We start from the raw sequence: 24,000 nt of genomic DNA, 5'->3' as shown, positions 1-24,000 counted from the left end.
ATATAATATTTCTATTAAATAGTTGATAAATTTTACTATGCTTTCATGTTAACCAGAAGATACATTTTCTGTCTGTGAAATGGCAATCAGAACTAAATTTCAGCACTTAATCTTTAATATAACTGATATCTAACATATTGTGTTAAATGTAATTATCTAATATATAAATCTCACTATGTCTTGGTGTGTCTGCCTCCGTTTTTCAAATTGTATCTCTTCCTAGACAGATGGTCGCTTGACGGCATGCAGTAGCTCAAAAGATTGCATATAGGGTGCAGAATTTAAGAGGTATTTAATTGGTTAAAACAATTACTAAGGGATTAAAAAAGGGGTTCAAACTTAGAAGAAATGATAACTTGATGCGCACGATCTGTAATAGACATGTATTTATTTAGTAAATTTACAAGTGTTTGAAAGCCTCTTTGGTGCAGTGGATAGCGTAATGGATTATTAGCGCCAGTGTTGTGGTTTCAAGCTCCACTATTTCTTTTTTTTTTTAACATTACGATATTCTTGACTTTGAAATGTTATGTAATAATTATACAAGAACACTTTTATATAAAAAAATACAGAAAACTGTACAAATAAAAATTTAATATTCCAAATATATATGTATTATATGTCGGTTTATTTGTTACATTTCAATAATCACGTAAATAGATCTAGTTATGGAATTTTGTATTGAATTCACTCCTAAACTAATTAACCGATCATTATGAATTTTAAGAGTGTGTGTATATGATTATATATTTCTATGCACTGGATTCACTCAAACTAATTTACCCATCATTATGAATGTTGAGTATATGTTTATATATTTGTATGTATTGGATTCACTCCTAAACTAATTAACCGATCATTATAAATTTTAATTATGTGTATATGATTATATATTTTTGTGTCTTGGATCCACTCCAAAACTAATTAACTGATCATTATGAATTATATGTAATGTATATGTTCGTATATGTCTATAAATGTCATATTCAAAAAATCACATAGAATGGTCACTTACTTTGTTAATGTATTTGTGTACAAGAAATACTATCCAAGTAATAAAGTACTTGTACAGTATAGTACTCATATGAAAAGCTTGTATACAATCATCGAGTAGTTTCATCTTTATATTAGAAATAAAGTACTTGCACAGTATCCTACTCAAGAAATAAAGTACTTGTGCAGTATAGTACTCAGATGAAAAAATAAAGAATATCTTACCTGTGACGTACATAAATTATTAAAACCGTAAATCCCATTAAATATTCAAGTAGTATGACTTACATATGAAAAATAATGTGCTTCTTCACTATAGCACCCAGATTAAAAAATGAATTCTTACCCCTGACACACACACAATTTTGCACAGGAAAAAATTTCATAAATGTGTTGAGTTCTTTGATTTTTTTATTACAAAAAAGGTACTTTTGCAGTAGCTTACACAAGAAATAAGGTACTTGTTCAGTACAGTACCCATATGAAAAACAAAGGAAATCTTACTTGCAACATAAACCGAAAATCATGTAATATATTCGAGTTGTATGACATTTATATAAGAAATAAGGTGCTTCTTTACTATAGCACTCTGATGTAAAAAACTCTCACCTGTGACACACGGAAAAGTTAGCACAACAGAAAAATATGTAAAATTATCGAGTAGTTTCATCTATATCTTAGAAATAAAGTACTTGTACATCATCCTACCCAAGAAATAAGGTACTTGTGCAGTATAGTACTCATATGAAAAAACAAAGAAAATCCTACCTGTGACGTGCATAAAAGTTATTAAAACCGAAAACCATATAATATATTCAGGTAGCATAACTTCTAGTTGAGAAAGAAGGTGCTTCTTCACTATTGGACTCTGATGTAAAAATAAACAAACTCTTACCTGTGACATACAGAAAAGTTAGCACAAAAGTAAATTATTTAAAATACGTGTTGTACATTACCCGCCCTAGGTAAGGAACATTTTTTCTATATATGTACTGTAAATTTCTGTTCTTGGGAAAGTACAATTATTTCATACATATAATACCCATCTTAGGATAAGTAAAATATTCCTTTGCTCAAGATGGCAAATGATACATAGACATCAAAAATTCCTCTATGCTAAGAATAACAGGTATGTTCAAAATTTTTCTCATTGTCTTATACAGTCCCGAGCAACGTCGGATGGCCTTGCTAGTACAATAAGCTAAGAAAATTTCATGATCATATGTATGTTATCGTTTTCTTAAAAGATGTGATCACCTACACATAAATCGCCCAAGATGCAATAATAAAAAATGTTTAAAATTTTTTGATCTGATTTCAATGTTGTAGCGACCATAAAGCTCAAACCTGTTCTGTCCAAAGTTGCTACAATAATAATGTGGAGTCTGCATTTGTGCCAAACGCGTATATGTTAGAAATGCCACAAACTTCTATGAGGATTTTAGAGATAGAGCAAGCACGGCAGCAATATACAACAGATAAGATACAGCTGTGAAATTTCCACAGGCTCCGTTAATTATAATTGATACAAGAAAAAATAGTCAAGTTTTTTTGTTTTTCAATATTATATTGATAAAAGGTGGTGGTTATCATTTTGAAATCAGTAGTAACAGTCGGTTAACTGAGACCTAATGTTCAAGGCTCGAGTTGTGTAGTTAATGGATTAATTGTATATATAGCCATACTGATGAGTCTTATAATGAAGAAACAATCGCTTATCTGTGGAGATGTCTATTTAATCTCTATATAATATTCTGCTTGTTTCTTCCTTAGTTTGTCTGTGCATTATGTTTGAAAAAGACAAAATACAATTCTTGAAGACCAAACTGCTTCAGAAAAGGCTAAATTTGTGAAATTTGGCTTTAGAAAGGCCAATCTGGCAATCCTGGACAAGAATATGAGTGACCTTCCTTTTATGTAACCTAGATTTCTAAGAACATTATAATATATTTTAATGGTGTGAGAAAGGAACTCATAGTTTCAACATGCAACGGTTCTTCACCAAAGGAAGAAATCAGGTCAAAATTAGGTCAAAAAGGAGCATTCAAAAGAATCAGGGTAAAAAAAACAAAAACAAAATGTGCTGGACTGAAGGAGTAAATTAAAGATTGTCCCTAACAATGTGATTTTATTATTTGTATTGAACTATGTAGCACAATATTGCTTTCTGAGTATTTATTAGTACTTATTAATTTATCTCAATTGGATTAGTTCTGTATTTAAAATACAATGGACACTATTTTCATAAAGATATTAAACTCATATTTGCTGTGTACCATTGTTTTTTCTGTTGAAATGACTAATTTTTTGTGCTATCCAGATAAATATCAGCTTTACTAAAACATTTGTTGATTCAATATATTTCTCATTCTGTGAAATTTCTACAGGTCCTGCTAGTTATAACATAAACTAGCCAAAATATGTGACCAGGAGTTGCATGTTTTTTGTTAGTATATCACTAGTCTCATCCTTCACTCCCCAAAATGAGGTGATCCCTAGGAGGATTCTATAATGATCACAACAGATAGTATACTCCCCCCTCATTAGTGTTTAAGTTGCTAATGTGACAATTGTTGCTGATGTATGTTACCTCATCCTCAACGGAGATGGTAGTATCTGGAAAAATATCATGAAGAACAAACACTATTCTACTTCTTACCCCCCCATTAAGGAGGAGGTAAAGCTCGGGAAGAATGTCTAATGACAACAAAACGTATACTACATTACCCTCGCTGCCCTTGAATTGAATTGAGCATTCAAAGAGTATAATTGTACAATGAAATCTAATAGTGTAGTTACTCTATTAGTAATGTGTATCTCTCTCTATCTCTACTAAAATGAACTTTGTGTGTGTGAGAGAGTTTGTTCCCTAAAGTCTCCTGCACCGATTTTTTGGAAATTTCACATAAATGTACTTTATGTGCCTGGCAGTGTTCTTAGATAGGTTTTGTATTGGAATGTCTTCGATAAGTATCAATAATTAAAAAAAAAATCCAATAAAAGAAGGAACAGATGATTTTATTAGGTTGGTACAAAAACGATATGTTTTCTCACATATGTTACTTTTATACATGATTTCTGAATTAATTCATTAATATATATAGCCATGTTATATATCATTTTGAAGCGCATTTTTCACTCTATCAAATCGTGTTATTTGTTACCGTTCTCAATTTCTTCATTCATTTTTTTTGCAGGCTTTGCAACATGGACAAAATTAAAATCTGCACGATTTTCTTGTTCCAGTTCAAACTAGGCCAAAAAGCTGCCGAGACAGCTTGTGATATCAATAATGCGTTTGGCCCAGGAACCACTAACGAACATGTTGCACAATAGTGGTTCAAGAAATTTTACAAGGGTAGCTGTTGAACTCGAGGTCAACCATTCAACAGTAGTTCGCCATTTAAAGCAAATAGGAAAGTAAAAAATGTTGGATAAATGGGTGCCGCATGAATTGAACAATAATAAAAAAAATCGTTTTGAGGTGTCTTCTATGCTCTTCCTCTTGCGCAACAAAAACGACCCGTTTCTTGAGCAGATTGTGACATATGATGAGATGTTGACTCTATGACAATCGGCAACGTTTTCCACAGTGGTTGGATGTTGAAGAAGCTCCACAACACTTCCCAAAGCCAAAATTGCGCCAAAAAAAGATTATGGTGACTGTTTGGTGATCTGCGGCTGGTCTCATCCATCACAGCTTCTTGAATTTAGGCTAAATGATTACGGCAGAGAAGTACTGCTGACAAATTGACGAAATGCACCAGAAGCTCCAACATATGTGCCCGAGATTGGTCAATATGAAGAGACCAATTCTCCTTCATGACAATGCTCGCCTGCAGAAGCTGAACGAATTGGGCTATGAGACTCTGCCTTATTTGCCATATTCACTGGATCTCTCGCCCACCGATTCTCACTTTTTCAAGCATCTCGACATCTTCCTGCGCAAAAAATGCTTCAAAAACCGAAAAGATGCCAAATAGACCTTCAATGATTTCATCGCTTCCAGAACTTTGGATTTTTCTGCTAATGGGATGAATAAACTTGTTTCTCATTGACAAAAATGTATCGATTTCAATGGTTCTTATTTCAGTTGATAAAGTTTATTATTAAAAGAAGTTATGATCTTTTGAAGTTAAACGTCAAAAAACGACATGATTTTTGTATCAACCGAATACTAAAGTTAATGCCTTATAATAGCCTAACATCACAAGTACATTTGAGAAGTTTTAAAGACCCAGCATATAAAATGAAGAGTAGGTTCTTTGATATAACAGGTACGCGTTCGAAATGAATTTCTGTTTAGAGCACAATTGAATCATGATACTTGACTTCTGCATTTTAAAATTTAATTCAAGTCATATATATAAAAAATAATTTTATAAAATCAAAAGTGCAATGTAGACTACAATTTATTGTGGACTACGTTACTTCGGGGAGGCATGTAAAACTTCCTCCTGGTGCATCAGGGGGTGTCCCCAACTAGAGTAGCCAATCAACTGATTTAATTGAAAAATGGGCGATTTCACTGATTTTGATGACAATAAAATATAGAAGGGTGAAACATTCGTTGATCCTCATATATATATATATATATATATACAGACACACTAGCAAGGAGACCCGACATTGTTTGAGAATGAGGACCAACAAATCTTTCACTCACCTATACTTTTAATGTCATTGAAATCAGTGAAATTGCCCATTTTTTAAAGAAATTGATTGGTTACTTTAGTTAGGGACTCCCCTCCCTACAGTGTATCTGGAGTAAGCTTCACATGCATCCTTGCGGTTTACAATACATTGTTGTTTACATTGCACTGTAGTGAATCTACTATTGATTTTATAAAATTATCTATAAATAATGCTTTACTGAAAGTTTAAAATGCAAAAGTCAATGAACGCACCCTTGTCTTATAAAAAAAATCTACACTTGATTTTATGGACAGGGCCTTTCTGCTTGTGTGGTTATAAAACTTCTGAAATGCACTTGTGATGTTGTTATGAAAGAGTTTACTTTGGTCAAAATCAAACTTCCTTCTTTGACCACATTTTTTTTAATACTTATCAGATGCATCCAAGGATGTAAGAACACTCCCAGACACATCAAGTACATTTGTGCAAATTAAAAAAAAAAAAAAAAATCGGCCCAGCTGTTTTCGAGTTCATAGGGAACATACTCACATACATACAGTTCCTTTTATACAAGATGGAACGATAAATTTGTCACTCTAAAGAAAACAACACTACAGCTTTATATAAGAACTTTTATTGAAAAAATCAATTCAGTTAACTTGATTATGTAGTAGAGCTGACACCTATTTAATGTAGCTGCCATTAACCTCAATCACCGCCTTGATATGTGTCCAGAACTGGAAATATGTCTTTTCCACAAGTACCAGCAGGAGCTCGGTAAATACTCGGTGGATGGTGGCGATCAGGCTGGCTTTGGTATTGTGGGAGGTCATGTTGGTGATGTTCTCAATGTATGACCAAACGAAGTAGTCCAGTAGGTTCAGGTCGGAGGAGGAGGGGGAGGGCCAGTGAAAGAAGGGTAAAAAGTTGTTGCACTCCTGAATCCAAGCCTGGATCTCTATGGACTTGTGGGCCGGCACCAAGTCCTGCTGCACACCCAGGGTCTGCCAGCGGCCGCCTGATTGCACCAGGGGATCACCACACTCTTCAACAAATCCAGGTACACTCTGGTGTTGACTTTCAAGCCAACTTAAGGATGTGAGGTGGCATGATGTAGCCCTACTTGAAATCACACAAAGACCGTAACTTTGTTGAGCTGTGCCCTCAAGTGTTGAACCATTTAGATTTACATTTTGAGGGTGCTGGCAATACTTGGATCGGTACAGAGCAGAAGTCATACAGTGGCGCATCTCCGATCCTGTTTGTTAAACATTATGTCACTTTCAAAGATGATAGAAGGCCCCTATTGCTCTTGGGTTTGTACACAACTGGCCAACTAGTAGATGGTCTGCAACAAAAAAAGATACAGGTTTTCATCAAACGGAAATGAAATCATGTCGTCTTTTCTAGGGCGACAATTTATCATTCCAATCAATAAAGGTTGACTTTAAAATGTAGGCATTCAGTCTATCATGACAAATATGCTTACCAGAGAAATCTGAGAAAATAATATTGATTTATTTGAAAGTAATTTATTTTTATGGATTTATTTATTTATTTATTTATTTTCAGAAAACCTTGTTTCAGGTGAAAATATTAATTTAGAAAATTTTTTGAAAATCAATTATCAGAACTTTTCATACTTTTTCACAAATTTTATGAAATTACTTTCTTTAATGTTTTTTTTTTATAGGAACGTTTCATTTTATGAAAATTGGGCATTTTATTCTGGTTTCTTTTTTCGAATGAAGAATATTTAATATAAAGTTGAATATTTCTTGTCTCATTTAGACAATTTCTTGCTGTAAATTTTTGTTTTCTAATGAAAAACCTATTTTTCAAAGCTTTCAAAAATCAAATTGTTTTTATGTAACTTTTTGGACTTATTCAAAATTGAAAAAATTATTTTAAAAATAATGAAATTTCTCCATTTTATATTTTTGTTAATATTTTATCTTAATCTAGCAAGACACGTGTCCCGGTGTTGTCTGGGAAAATCGAGGAAATAAAATCTCTAACTTGTTTGCTTTCCTGTAGGGTGTGTTTGTGTTTGTTGGGGGGGGGGTGATCTCTTTTATTTTGATTCATAATATAATGAAAGAATTAAATGGCTGACTGGTGTATGAAGCCAATTGCAACCCCCAGAAGTTAATCGATCTGAAAGAATTCGAAAGGTTCTTTTTGCCTGAAAATGCAATTTTTCTATTTATGATTAAAAAATATGCATATATATAATCATGTATAACTAGCAGGGAGACCTGACGTTGCCCAGGATTGAATGATGATCAACGAATATTTCACATGCCTATATTTTTGTCATCGAAATCCATGAAATCGCCCAGGGGGAATCTTCACATGTCTCTATGCAGTAACTTAGTCCAAAATATATTATTCTACATTGCATTTTAGAGAACCTACTGTTTCTTTTATCAAATTATTTTATATAAACTTCTTTCTAGTTAACGAAAAAATCATTAAGAAATTTACACGCGGGGTGTGAACCTACAGATCACGTCATGCAAAAAACAAAATAAAAAATGCTTAAATTTTCAAGTCTTATAAAATTCTTTGAAGTTAATGAGAAAAAATTAATTTATGTGCAAAGTTTGAACCTATCGACCACGTCATGCAAAAAAAACAAAACATGCTATCAACTTACTCACAGTAGAATTTTCATAGCCCGTTCTATCATTGTTGCTAAGGGACGACATGGAAAAAATGGCTTTACTGATGATAAATTAAAATAACGGTTTCGATTATCGATTATCAGTAATTATCGGGGATATTCTGAGACAGAAATAACTAAGATCACTCCGAGACATATACACTAAGGTTCTGTAAATTTTTAAGAAAATCTGTTCAGCTATTTCGAAGTCTATAAGGAACAAACTCACACACACAAAGTTGCATTCATATAATTGTAGAGATAATAAAATTAAAAAGGTCATTGAATTCGAAAACAATGTGATAGTGAATCAATAAAATGCTCTTTTGTAAAACAATATGTAAATTAGATTGCTCATCTATTTTAGAATAATACTAATAAAAACTCATATAAACTCTAATATAAACATAACTGATATATGTTCATATATTTGTATCTACAAAATTCCTTCCTAAATTAATCGATTATGAATTTTGTAATACAGCTGAGGGATAACAGCCCAAATTTAGGCTATATTTTGTTTGGTGCAAACAGGTTTTGTAAAAAATTAAATATCTCCTATTTTTATGAAATTTTAATTGGTATAATACATTAATCAATAAATAGTCTACAAATTGAATTTTATTTGGTGTATTTTAAAGAATTTTTAAGGGGCATAATATGGGCACTGATTAGAAAATTAAGGGTCATACTATGAGCACTGATTAAAAAATTCAAATATGTCAGATTTGATTTATCCACAGTGAATAGGATTCTATACATAAAGTGGTAGTATATCTTTTCATTAAAAAATTCAAATATGTCAGATTTGATTTATCACCAGTGAATAGGATTCTATACATAAAGTTTAGTGGTAGTATATCTTTTCATAAGGAGACGTAGAAGTGGTGCAAAATTGTTCTTGGAATTAAGTGTATTCTTTCTTGGATTAGTATTCTTCTAGTTTATTTCTAAAACTGATAACTTTTTTTTTTTTGCACAGAGCGACCGATGCGAGAAATGGTGGAGGCTTTGTATTAAACACAAAATTCTCATAATTTGATGATTGTGAGTTCAATCTCCATACAGGGTAGTACATTTTCATTTTATCTTCAACCACACCCAAAAGTTAATTTTAGGATTAATTTGAGTGTGTTGCGGTAATAATGTTAAATTTTCTATAATATGGAAACGTGTAGAAAAAATATTGTAAATAAAAATGTTTTATAAATCGTTATGAAATGTTTTTTAAATCAATTAGATGTTCCATAAAATACCAATGAATAAAAATAAATATATTAGTATTATTTATTAAAATAAATGTGTTGGTATTATTTATTAAAATAAATATATTGGTATTATTTATTAAAATAAATGTGTTGGTATTATTTATTAAAATAAATGTGTTGGTATCATTTATTAAAATAAATGTATTGGTATTATTTATTAAAATAAATGTGTTGGTATTATTTATTAAAATAAATGTATTGGTATTATTTATTAAAATAAATGTATTGGTATTATTTATTAAAATAAATGTGTTGGTATTATTTATTAAAATAAATGTGTTGGTATTATTTATTAAAATAAATGTGTTGGTATTATTTATTAAAATAAATGTATTGGTATTATTTATTAAAATAAATGTGTTGGTATTATTTATTAAAATAAATGTATTGGTATTATTTATTAAAATAAATGTATTGGTATTATTTATTAAAATAAATGTATTGGTATTATTTATTAAAATAAATGTGTTGGTATTATTTATTAAAATAAATATATTAGTATTATTTATTAAAATAAATGTATTGGTATTATTTATTAAAATAAATGTATTGGTATTATTTATTAAAATAAATATATTAGTATTATTTATTAAAATAAATGTATTGGTATTATTTATTAAAATAAATGTATTGGTATTATTTATTAAAATAAATGTATTGGTATTATTTATTAAAATAAATGTATTGGTATTATTTATTAAAATAAATGTATTGGTATTATTTATTAAAATAAATATATTAGTATTATTTATTAAAATAAATGTATTGGTATTATTTATTAAAATAAATGTATTGGTATTATTTATTAAAATAAATGTATTGGTATTATTTATTAAAATAAATGTATTGGTATTATTTATTAAAATAAATGTATTGGTATTATTTATTAAAATAAATGTATTGGTATTATTTATTAAAATAAATATATTAGTATTATTTATTAAAATAAATGTATTGGTATTATTTATTAAAATAAATGTATTGGTATTATTTATTAAAATAAATGTATTGGTATTATTTATTAAAATAAATATATTAGTATTATTTATTAAAATAAATGTATTGGTATTATTTATTAAAATAAATGTATTGGTATTATTTATTAAAATAAATGTATTGGTATTATTTATTAAAATAAATGTATTGGTATTATTTATTAAAATAAATGTATTGGTATTATTTATTAAAATAAATATATTAGTATTTATTAAAATAAATGTATTGGTATTATTTATTAAAATAAATGTATTGGTATTATTTATTAAAATAAATGTATTGGTATTATTTATTAAAATAAATGTATTGGTATTATTTATTAAAATAAATGTATTGGTATTATTTATTAAAATAAATATATTAGTATTGTTTATTAAAATAAATGTATTGGTATTATTTATTAAAATAAATGTATTGGTATTATTTATTAAAATAAATGTATTGGTATTATTTATTAAAATAAATATATTAGTATTATTTATTAAAATAAATGTATTGGTATTATTTATTAAAATAAATGTATTGGTATTATTTATTAAAATAAATGTATTGGTATTATTTATTAAAATAAATGTATTGGTATTATTTATTAAAATAAATGTATTGGTATTATTTATTAAAATAAATATATTAGTATTATTTATTAAAATAAATGTATTGGTATTATTTATTAAAATAAATGTATTGGTATTATTTATTAAAATAAATGTATTGGTATTATTTATTAAAATAAATGTATTGGTATTATTTATTAAAATAAATGTATTGGTATTATTTATTAAAATAAATATATTAGTATTATTTATTAAAATAAATGTATTGGTATTATTTATTAAAATAAATGTATTGGTATTATTTATTAAAATAAATGTATTGGTATTATTTATTAAAATAAATGTATTGGTATTATTTATTAAAATAAATATATTAGTATTATTTATTAAAATAAATGTATTGGTATTATTTATTAAAATAAATGTATTGGTATTATTTTCTTTAGATTACTGTTTCAGTGTTTTCTTTCTTTTTCAAATAAAAAAGAAAGAAAAGAAAACACTGTAATCTAAGTAATCTAAAGAAAATAATACAAATACATTTACAAAAAAAAATTTTCAACGTTTCAGCCAATGTAATCTCCGACCTTCTTGGTGAACTCAGGAATCTTTCTGTTGAACTCGGCAAATCTGCACAGAATTTCAAACAGAACACTTTATTTAATCCATGGGGATAGCATGTTTTCGTTCTGTTAACTACGACCAGGGAGAAGTTTTGAATAATTTGAAATTGTATTCTTAGTATTGCCCGCACTGAGAATTAAACTTTTAACTCCCAGAAGAGTTTCACTTAGAACTGTACTTTACATAGTATTTATGCATTACACCAGAGGTCCTTGAATAAATGTACTTTTAAAATATCTTCCTATCTTGAAACTTGGTTATGACCACTGAATGTATAAACCAATGTACTAACATTGACCCAATAGATCATGGGTTGTTTAGTACAAAGGTCACCGTCCTTTTAACCTTCATGGATCACTAACTGCATGATTTTAAAATTGGTGGACCACTAATATGAATTTTGACAAAAGAAAATAAATACAATCATATAATAATCGGATGTTTTTAAAAAATAATATTAAATGCATCAAAGTTGTGTAATGAAACTGCAGACTGCATATCACCACCTAGCAATGTAAGGATGGTCTTAGCAGGACCTTACTTTTCCTTATAGTTTTCCTCATTTATTTCATATGAATCAGAGGATTTTATTGTTAGCATTGGTTTCCCGATCTTTCTAGTTAGAATTTGTAATCCACAGAGATTAGAAAAAGTAGTTAAAAATTTAAATATAAGACAAATGTTATGAAAGGTTTTTCTTCTATCTGGAAAAGTATTAGTGGATTTACTCACTTAAAAATGTGTATTCGGTTTGAAAAACATATAGTATCGAGCATTAAGTGAGAACAAAAAAAATGGCAGCGAATTGATACCTAAATATTTAAAGTTTTGATAATGACTTAAAAATAAAAAATTGTACAAAATATTGTTAGAAACCAACCCAATAATGTTACCGTGATATATATTGAGTGGGTTTCTAACAATATTTTGCTTTATTTTATTAAGTCATTTTCAAAACTTCAAATATTTAGGTGTCAGTTCATGGCCATTTTTCTTGTTCTTACGTAATGTTCAATACTATGTTTTTTGAACCGAATAAAAGTTTTAGAAAGAGTAAAACCACTAAAAACTTTTCCAGATAAATAGAAGAGTAACTGATCTTGCCTTTGACATTTATTTATCTTTGAATATTTTATCACTTTTTCGAATCTCTGTGTGTTGTAAAACATACCCTAAAATTCTTATTAAAAAGACATTGGGTACTTACAAGAGGAACCATATGAAAGTTTCCATAAGTGAAAGTGTTTCTATTGGACAAACTGGGTTGGAACTTAGCACAGTTAAGTTGTCAGTTCACATTGTTAACCATTGAACCACTGTCACCTCTCGTATTCCTGAAATCATGCTATAGAAACTCAAGTTCTATTAATTTAATCTGGTTGAACTTTTTTATATTATTAAAGAATATCATATCCATACATCAAATTTTAGAAATCAGAAATTGAAATTCTTTCAAAATTTCCACCTTTATCGGACCTTTCAAGATTATGGTCATATAAGATGTGAGACTTCATTTGTTACAATACAGACCAAGTAATGAGCCTCTACAATGAAAAAAAAAATTTTTTTCGCCAAAAGTGTGATACCTTTACCTTTGATGTAGATATGTCATAATTAACCAAGTTTGATGATCGTTCAAGCAATGTGGACACTAGACTGTACAGAGACAAACAAATGCAACAAAGACATAACATTCCGTTGAGGCAATTATGTAAATAAAACAAATTGAAGATTACATGTTCAATCAAGTATTGCATATTTTTAGTGCGATATTAGTTCCTGTTTATGGATTTGGGATTCGAATAACGTCACCATAAGATGAAGCTGTGTTTATTTCAAGTTAAGACTGGTACCAAGTTTTAATGGCTGCAACATGTAAAAATGCCTTTTTACACAAATATGTTGTTGGAAATGAAATCAAATTTTGATTGTTTTTTTTTTCATAGGAATGGGTATTCATTTTTATAGAAAGCAAAAAATGAAGTCACGATAATGACTGGAATTTTTTAAATGGAAATCGCTCCAGACAAGGCATAAATCCATTTGATATAAGAATCTAAAACTACTTCAAGGTCAAAAACTAGCCAACAATAAGCTTTAGAGGAATAAATTCTGACTCAGAAAACAGCAATTCTTCCCCCTTTATCAGAAACATCGGCATGTAAAGACTAATAGATAAAATAACTTCGAAATTGTAATTGCCAAATTGCTTATGCTTCAATTGTTATCTTCAATGTTTTTCTGTAGAACATTCAAAATGTTGCATAGGCCACCAATGATTGGTCAAGTGTGTATGAATTGATTGTCGTTCAATTAAAACAAAGATGGGTAAATACTTTTATGATGTGTTCTCATGGAAATTGCTAACATGGTGATAATTTCTGTACAGAGATATATTATGTATACTATCATTAACCATCGTTAGAATTGCTTTTTAAATTTAAACCAACCAATTTGCATAACAATTGAGCTCATCTTAATTATTCAATAGTCTATCATCACAATCACTATGCAAATTAGCTGCTAGTGTCACATGTTAAATATGAAAGTCACTTATTAATAGAAATTCAGTATGGGTGACCCCGGCAAAATCCTGGTTTGCACCCCTCTGGGAAGCTAAAAAAAACATGCCTTTTGGGAACTCTTTTTTCATATTACTCAAAAACTTGATATGTATGTCTATATAGTGGTTTTCCATGGTGCTGAATTCAAATATACATGTCTTAAGGCGTGAAACTGCACCGTTTGTCCATTTTCACTTTGAATTCAGCGTTCCCAGGAGCTCCAAAGGGGGCTCAAATGCCCCAAAATTGCAAAAAATGACACTTTTACTACATAACTTTTTCCCCATTCATTAGATTTTTCTGAAACTCTGCAAAAATTTCAAGACAACGTTGGCCCTTCACACTTCTCACATGCTTTATTTCTACACTATTTTATGTGGCGTCATCTCACATGCAGCACCAGAGGGTGGGGACCATGCACGTGCGGCTTTTTATATTTTTCTTACTCTGTCCATTCCACCTTTTCTCTAAGTCTATTGGACTGATCTAGCTGAAATTTATATGAATGTTTGTTATGAACTAAGTATTATGTTAGTCAGGATTAGTATTAGTATTTAATGCAAAAATGAGCACAAATCAAACCATATTCAAACCTCAATTGGACATGAAGCACTCGTTTAAAGTCAATGGGCTATAAGTTTTCCCATTCTTAAAGGGAAAAGTGTAATGTTATATGAACATCCAAACTTGCTCTTCTGTGTCTTTTTGTCCAATATATAGACTGGATTGATTATGATTATCATTTACCAAAAGATGACATAATACATTTGTAAGCATTTTTCATTTTAATGCAGTTAGTCATAGGCTAGGAAAATTGTCTTTTAAATCAATGGCTCATAATCTTAAAAAAAATGGCTCATAATCTTAAAAAAAATTTCACTAAACTTTAAATGGTAATAATATCAGTGATTGTGTTTCCAAAATAAATTTGGCACTTGTTTGTTTTGCAAAGATTTGTGTGTTAATATTGTTTTTTGATATAGTGAAACTAACAATAATCAATTTTTTTTCAAAGTCATTAAGAAAAGAATAAATAAAATAAGAAAGTAGAAAATAGAGAGAGGAAAAAAAAAGACAATCTTCCTATTTTTCAAACAATGTTTTTACTATAGAATAATGGATAATGAAAGTTTATACAATAAATATATTTTTACTTTTATGCTTAAGCAACAAGGTGGGAAAAATCATACTTGTTTTATTTACTTCCTCTCTAGATGTTGTTTAAAAAATAAAAATCGGTGCACTAGGATTTGCGTATTTTGGCCTACAAAAATGCCTGAGCAGCCACTGGTAGGCACACCAGAAGTAATTAGCAATAATCTAACCCAGAGAAATGCTGGGAGAGTAGATTTTTTTTATTACTACACGGAACAATACCGTAACACAACAGGAACAAAGCTGTCAGACTGATTGTCAAGAATGTATCAAATGCCTTGCACAAAAGTTGAATCAAAACTTTCTTTTTAAATAAGTTACTGCACTTAAAGACAGAATATTTTGATTTCTATTCATTAGAACTAATAATGATCGGTTAATTAGTTTAAGAAGGAATCTTATACATAGAAGTATATAAATATATACACATATATAATTTTATATAGATACACACTGTAAATGTTAAAATTGAAGTGAAAAATAATAATACACACAACTTCATGTAAATAGTGTTTGCATGATTAATCAGAACTTTTTGGCATTATCAGAATCATAAAAATTTGAGCCTGTATTCCAATTCCATTTCTTTTGTCATTTTGGTCCCCTGATTTATTGGAGAGGGACCTATGTTTTCAGTGGCATTCGTCCGTGCATCCGTTATTCCAGATGATTGCCAGATAACTGTCCATTAGTTCTTACTGAAATTTTGCCACAAATTCTATTTCATTAAATAGATGTGCATAGTAAAAATTTTTTTTTTTTTTTTTTTTGCAAAAATTCCCGTTGTGTCCCTAGGGGCTCAAAAGAGGTCAAAAATGCCCCAAAATGGCCAAAAATGACATGTTTTGCCTAATAACTTTTGACCCATTCATTAGATTTTTTCTGAAACTTGGCCAAAATGTGGAAGTCATTTTTCTTAATATAAATTCAGTATGGGTGACCCCGGCAAAATTCTGGTTCGCATCCCTCTGGAACTTTTAGAGCTAAAAAAACATGCCTTTTTGGAGCTCTTTTTTCATATTACTCAAAAATTTGATATGTATGTCAATATAGTGGTTTTCCATGGTGCTGAGTTCAAATATACATGTCTTAAGGCGTGAAACTGCACCATCTGTCCATTTTCATTTGGATTCAGCGTTCCCAAGAGCTCCAAAGGGGGTCCAAATGCCCAAAAATTGCAAAAAATGGCACTTTTTACCTCATAAGTTTTGCCCCATCCATTAGATTTTTCTGAAACTTGGCGAAAATTTGAAGGCAACGTTGGCCCTTCACATTTCTGACATCATTTCTTCACTATTTTTTGTGGCGTCATCTCACATGAGGCAGCACCAGAGGGGGACTATGCATGCATTGCTTGTTTTGTGGTTTTTGTTTATAACTTAATTTTCCATTGCTAGTACCAATAATAAAATGATAAATATTTATTGATCTTTAAACTACTAATAAAACTAAAATTTATAAATCATAGCCCCCTCCCACCTCGCACAAATGTATTTTTTATGTTTGAGAAAATATATACACATATTACAAAGGTTTTATAGCAATCTGAAAATTAAAAAACAAAACAAACAAAAAATATTTAGAGCGTTAAAAAGAATCGGAATTAGTAATTGTATCGGAATCGGGGTGGGGGAATTTTGGAGTCATCTCATCAACAGTAAATAGCTTCCAAAACTGTTTATTAGCATTACTAGTAGTAATAGTAGTGTCATTGTGCCATAAAAAAATAACTGTTTGTTTGACAAATGTTGGTTTCCTACTAACTACAAATGTTATAATTAAATTTATTAACTAATTATTAACTATTTATTAATTATTATTATTATTAACTATTATTATATTATTATTAATTATTATTAAAATTTATTTACTAATTATTAACTATTTATTAATTATTAACTAATTATTAACTAATTAATTAATGATTGATGTAAATTTTTATTGATATCTCTTAATTTATGCTCCCTCCAGCAAAACATTCACAGCAAATACTCGTCTGGCTACAACCACCGTCAGTAATCTCCCCCACTCCCTATCTGTGCCTAAAACTAAACAAAAATTTAATGAACAAGTTTTCTTTCCTAGAACTGCTCACCTGTGGAACTTTGTTTCGTTGGTTTGCTTTCCAGCTAACTTTAACATGATTGTCTTCAAGCCTAATGTGAACAAATTCTTATTGAGATGTCTCCTTGAATAATCAAATTCTATGCAATTTCTATCACAACCAATAACTACACTGTTGTCTTACTGACCACTTTGCACTTATTAATCTTTATCCTCGAGTGGCTTGATAAATGACGACTTCTAAAAAAAATAAAAGAAAAATTAATTCAACAAAATACCCGACACAGTTGTTATTTTTTCCAATCTGATATTTTTTTCTTTCAATTTTCTTTCAGAATGTATTTGAAGTAAATTTCAATTCAATTTGAAGAGTCAATACCTCAGATTTGGTACGTGGAATATTTTAGTTTTTAATTGGAATGCATTTTCTTTTTTATTTCTGATGCTAAATGGAAAAATTTGTTTTTGTTTCCTGTTTTTTATCTGTGTCTAAAAGTAACCTAAAATCCATGAGCAAAGTTTCTTTCATAGAACTGTCCATCTGTGAAACACAATACCGTTGGGCAACTTCCCAGTTGACTATAACATGGTTGTCTTCAAGTATAATGTAAATAAATTTCTGTTGAGCCATTCTTATATACAATCAAGCCCTATCAAAGTTCCACCATCACTGATAATCAATCACAGTCTATTTAACACTCATTAGCATTTATCCTAGAGTGGTCTGCGTTGACACCCAAGTAATAAAAAGTGAAAAATCCGTTTCTCTTCTGATTTTTTAAACTGGGTCATAAGTTTTCGATGAAATTTTGAATTGATGTTGTATGACCATAAATGCAGAAAAATGACTGCGCCAAATCCCCCCCCCCCCCGGGAGAAAACTCTGGTTTGTACCTCCACGCCCTTAACTTTTATACTTTCCTTTCTTTTTGTTTCCCCTTTTTCTTTCTTTCCTTAAAAACTTACCCCACCTCTTCTCTTCCTTAACAAATTTACTTTTCTTTTATTCTATTCATACACCCACTCTTTTCTTTTTAATTATACACTGATTTTTCTTTCCCTTCTTTCTGCATACTTATATGCTTGCTTCTTTTCTGTCTTTCTCTATCCTGAGTTCAACTATCTTTACTTCCTCTTTTTTTTTCTTTCATACACATCTCACACATCTAATTTCCAATACAAGAAATCCTTCCTCTTAGGAGTTCTCTCTCCCTTATTTCTACTTTTGTTAAAGGGGACAGTGCTTGAGAGATCGACTATGGTGGATATGGACGGAGGATAAAATTAAAGCATCTAAAATTTCCTTAATTAAAATCTAACAAAAGTAAGGATTAATTTTTATTTAGTTGAAGGTTCAATCTTCAGTACAGGCAACACTCAAACTACAATTGCAAATTACTAAGAACCTTTACCCAGAGATTGTCAAGGCTGTTACAAAAAAGGTTGGCTCCCTCTACGATGCTAGAAAAATACTTACACCTGGCAGCATCCTGTATCTCTCACAGGCCAACATTTACCTCTGCATGGAGTATTATTGCCACATATTGTCCATTGCATCGGCCACTAGTCTTTCCCCAATCTGAATAGGCCATGCATGATCAACCAAGCTCCAACTCCTATCGCCACAATGTTGCATCCTTGTGCCTGTTTTACAAGTACTATAATCGAATGTGATCTGTTGAACTCATAGTACTGATGCCTCATTTAACGTAAATAACTTTGACTAATCCAATAAGCAACAAAATCCCACCTTTTCATTGTAGAGTTTTCCTAATGACAGAGCCTTCTACTCTGAAAGTTTCTTCTCTTGAACTGCTAGATTTTGGAATTCCTCACTGTAGATTAAGTGTAATGTGAGTGGACATCTTGCTGCTCAACTCCCTACTTAGTGTTTTGTAGGCATGGTCCCCAATTCACAGTAGCCTTCAGTGGCAATTTGTTTTGTTTTCGCTGAATACAACTTAAGATGATAGCAATATCTTTTTTTCTTTTTTTTTTTTAATTTTCCAGTCTTCTTAATATTTGGTTATTTTGTGGTTATTTTGAAATTTTTTATTTAATCCAATTGAGTACATTATACCGATGCTGTATTCCATGCATTTGTAGATCTGTTACATAATGTATAGCAAGTACTTCGGCTAATGTTAATCTTGATAATGGTCGAACTAAGTACAGATTCAAGTGACACAAAGTTTGGGAAATAAATGAGTTCTCAGAAATAGATAAACAGGAAAAGATTTCATGTGATGTTAAAGATGTCAAAAGTAGAGTAAAACAAAGAGATGATTGTTAGTACATGATGCATGACGTCATGGATATCAAGATTAACAAAGAAACTAAGGTTTCAGATCAGTTTGTGTATGAACGTTACACGTGGCAAATTGTCAGCAATGCTGTATTCAATTATGAAAGGAAAACTGATAATCATTAAGAGCGAAATCTCCACCTAACATATTTAATTACAAATTAGTTAAGAATATACTAGTCTCTCACTCTCATCTGTGAACTATTTTTCTCCAAAATACACATTAAAAATACTCAACTGTCTCTGCCTTTTTTGTATGCGTAAAAGAAAGTGATCCTTGTTAAAAAATAAAAACATTCCAGATATCAGTTATTTCTTAAGTTCTTTCACTGAGTATTGAATTCATAACCTCTTTGTAGAATTTGCTTTACTCCTACCTACTGTTTTGCTCTTTTTAAGACTAAGATCAATAGAAACCTCCTGTCTTTACAATCATTTGTTCTTGGTAGATCTTTACATCGAATGGCTTCGTCTTTTTTTTTTTTATTTCATTTTTTTATTTCTTATTTTTTTTATTCTTTCTTATCTTCTATCCTTTCATTTTTATTTCCTTTCACTTTTTCTTTCCTTTTTCTTTTTTCACTCTTTTCTCCTTTTCACTCCTTTCACTTTTTCACTCCTTTCACTTTTTCACTCCTTTCTCTTTTTCACTCCTTTCTCTTTTTCACTCCTTTCTCTTCTTCACTCCATTTTCTTCACTCCTTTCTCTTTTTCACTCCTTTCTCTTTTTCACTCCTTTCTCTTTTTCACTCCTTTCTCTTTTTCACTCCTTTCTCTTTTTCACTCCTTTCTCTTTTTCACTCCTTTCTCTTTTTCACTCTTTTCTCTTTTTCACTCTTTTCTCTTTTTCACTCTTTTCTCTTTTTCACACCTGTCTCTTTTTCACACCTGTCTCTTTTTCACACCTGTCTCTTTTTCACTCCTTTCTCTTTTTCACTCCTTTCTCTTTTTCACTCCTTTCTCTTTTTCACTCCTTTCTCTTTTTCACTCCTTTCTCTTTTTCACTCCTTTCTCTTTTTCACTCCTTTCTCTTTTTCACTCTTTTCTCTTTTTCACTCTTTTCTCTTTTTCACTCTTTTCTCTTTTTAACTCTTTTCTCTTTTTCACTCTTTTCTCTTTTTCACTCCTTTCTCTTTTTCACTCCTTTCTCTTTTTCACTCTTTTCTCTTTTTCACTCCTTTCTCTTTTTCACTCCTTTCTCTTTTTCAGTCCTTTCTCTTTTTCACTCCTTTCTCTTTTTCACTCCTTTCTCTTTTTCAATCCTTTCTCTTTTTTCACTCTTTTTTCACTGTTTTTTCACTGTTTTTTCACTCTTTTCTCTTTTTTGTCATTCTTTTCTCTTTTTTGTCACTCTTTTCTCTTTTTTCCTCTTTTCTCCTTTTTCACTCTTTTCTCTTTTTCACTCTTTTCTCTTTTTCACTCTTTTCTCTTTTTCACTCTTTTCTCTTTTTCACTCTTTTCTCTTTTTCACTCTTTTCTCTTTTTAACTCTTTTCTCTTTTTCACTCCTTTCTCTTTTTCACTCCTTTCTCTTTTTCACTCCTTTCTCTTTTTCACTCCTTTCTCTTTTTCACTCCTTTCTCTTCTTCACTCCATTTTCTTCACTCCTTTCTCTTCTTCACTCCATTTTCTTCACTCCTTTCTCTTCTTCACTCCATTTTCTTCACTCCTTTCTCTTTTTCATTCTTTTCTCTTTTTCACTCCTTTCTCTTTTTCACTCCTTTCTCTTTTTCACTCCTTTCTCTTTTTCACTCTTTTCTCTTTTTCACTCTTTTCTCTTTTTCACTCATTTGTCTTTTTCACTCCTTTCTCTTTTTCACTCCTTTCACTTTTTCACTCCTTTCTCTTTTTCACTCCTTTCTCTTTTTCACTCCTTTCTCTTCTTCACTCCTTTCTTTTCTTCACTCCTTTCTCTTTTTCACTCTTTTCTCTTTTTCACTCTTTTCTCATTTTCACTCTTTTCTCATTTTCACTCTTTTCTCATTTTCACTCTTTTCTCTTTTTCACTCTTTTCTCTTTTTCACTCTTTTTTCTTTGTCACTCGTTTCTCTTTTTCACTCTTTTCTCTTTTTCACTCCTTTCTCTTTTTCACTCTCTTCTCTTTTTCACTCTCTTCTCTTTTTCACTCTCTTCTCTTTTTCACTCTCTTCTCTTTTTCACTCTCTTCTCTTTTTCACTCTCTTCTCTTTTTCACTCTCTTCTCTTTTTCACTCTCTTCTCTTTTTCACTCTCTTCTCTTTTTCACTCCTTTCTCTTTTTCACTCCTTTCTCTTTTTCACTCCTTTCTCTTTTTCACTCTTTTCTCTTTTTCACTCTTTTCTCTTTTTCACTCTTTTCTCTTTTTCACTCTTTTCTCTTTTTCACTCTTTTCTCTTTTTCACTCTTTTCTCTTTGTCACTCTTTTCTCTTTGTCACTCTTTTCTCTTTGTCACTCTTTTCTCTTTGTCACTCTTTTCTCTTTGTCACTCTTTTCTCTTTTTCACTCTTTTCTCTTTTTCACTCTTTTCTCTTTTTCACTACTTTCTCTTTTTCACTCCTTTCTCTTTTTCACTCCTTTCTCTTTTTCACTCCTTTCTCTTTTTCACTCCTTTCTCTTTTTCACTCCTTTCTCTTTTTCACTCCTTTCTCTTTTTCACTCTTTTCTCTTTTTCACTCTTTTCTCTTTTTCACTCTTTTCTCTTTTTCACTCTTTTCTCTTTTTCACTCTTTTCTCTTTTTCACTCCTTTCTCTTTTTCACTCTTTTCTCTTTGTCACTCTTTTCTCTTTGTCACTCTTTTCTCTTTGTCACTCTTTTCTCTTTGTCACTCTTTTCTCTTTTTCACTCTTTTCTCTTTGTCACTCTTTTCTCTTTGTCCCTCTTTTCTCTTTGTCACTCTTTTCTCTTTTTCACTCTTTTCTCTTTTTCACTTTTTTCTCTTTTTCACTACTTTCTCTTTTTCACTCCTTTCTCTTTTTCACTCTTTTCTCTTTTTCACTCCTTTCTCTTTTTCACTCTTTTCTCTTTTTTGTCACTTTTTTCTCTTTTTTGTCACTCTTTTCTCTTTTTTGTCACTCTTTTCTCTTTTTTGTCACTCTTTTCTCTTTTTTGTCACTCTTTTCTCTTTTTCACTCTTTTCTCTTTTTCACTCCTTTCTCTTTTTCACTCTTTTCTCTTTTTTGTCACTTTTTTCTCTTTTTTGTCACTCTTGTCTCTTTTTTGTCACTCTTGTCTCTTTTTTGTCACTCTTGTCTCTTTTTTGTCACTCTTTTCTCTTTTTTGTCACTCTTTTCTTTTTTTCACTCTTTTCTCTTTTTCACTCCTTTCTCTTTTTCACTCCTTTCTCTTTTTCACTCCTTTCTCTTTTTCACTCCTTTCTCTTTTTCACTCTTTTCTCTTTTTCACTCCTTTCTCTTTTTTGTCACTCTTTTCTCTTTTTTGTCACTCTTTTCTCTTTTTTGTCACTCTTTTCTCTTTTTTGTCACTCTTTTCTCTTTTTTGTCACTCTTGTCTCTTTTTTGTCACTCTTGTCTCTTTTTTGTCACTCTTTTCTCTTTTTTGTCACTCTTTTCTCTTTTTTGTCACTCTTTTCTCTTTTTTGTCACTCTTTTCTCTTTTTTGTCACTCTTTTCTCTTTTTTGTCACTATTTTCTCTTTTTTGTCACTATTTTCTCTTTTTTCACTCTTTTCTCTTTTTCACTCCTTTCTCTTTTTCACTCCTTTCTCTTTTTCACTCCTTTCTCTTTTTCACTCTTTTCTCTTTTTTGTCACTCTTTTCTCTTTTTTGTCACTCTTTTCTCTTTTTTGTCACTCTTTTCTCTTTTTTGTCACTCTTTTCTCTTTTTTGTCACTCTTGTCTCTTTTTTGTCACTCTTTTCTCTTTTTTGTCACTCTTTTCTCTTTTTTGTCACTCTTTTCTCTTTTTTGTCACTCTTTTCTCTTTTTTGTCACTCTTTTCTCTTTTTTGTCACTCTTTTCTCTTTTTTGTCACTCTTTTCTCTTTTTTGTCACTCTTTTCTCTTTTTTGTCACTCTTTTCTCTTTTTTGTCACTCTTTTCTCTTTTTTGTCACTCTTTTCTCTTTTTTGTCACTCTTTTCTCTTTTTTGTCACTCTTTTCTCTTTTTTTCACTCTTTTCTCTTTTTCACTCCTTTCTCTTTTTCACTCCTTTCTCTTTTTCACTCCTTTCTCTTTTTCACTC

The 24,000-nt window shown here is 30.2% G+C and overlaps 1 protein-coding gene across 10 annotated transcripts in view; it reads left to right on the top strand.

Annotated features, from left to right (window-relative positions):
- The window catches only part of LOC145269173 (zinc finger protein castor homolog 1-like), a 750,830-nt gene that overhangs the window by 255,869 nt on the left and 470,961 nt on the right, over positions 1-24,000 (top strand). For 4 of the 10 annotated variants that reach the window (XM_080124789.1, XM_080124817.1, XM_080124784.1 and 1 more), the window contains exon 3: positions 17,854-17,907. The exons of 3 other annotated variants lie outside the window; for them this stretch is intronic. The gene's annotated coding sequence lies outside the window, so the exon portion shown is untranslated. Of the gene's footprint in view, positions 1-9,275; positions 9,363-17,853; positions 17,908-24,000 lie in introns of all 10 variants that reach the window. 3 more of the 10 variants (XM_080124798.1, XM_080124793.1, XM_080124795.1) reach the window with 1 other exon arrangement.

Source organism: Euprymna scolopes, chromosome 4 (genome assembly GCF_053919585.1).
Source record: "Euprymna scolopes isolate OS-2025 chromosome 4, ASM5391958v1, whole genome shotgun sequence".
Taxonomy (NCBI): domain Eukaryota; kingdom Metazoa; phylum Mollusca; class Cephalopoda; order Sepiida; family Sepiolidae; genus Euprymna; species Euprymna scolopes.
This window is presented reverse-complemented; position numbering and strand designations above follow the sequence as displayed.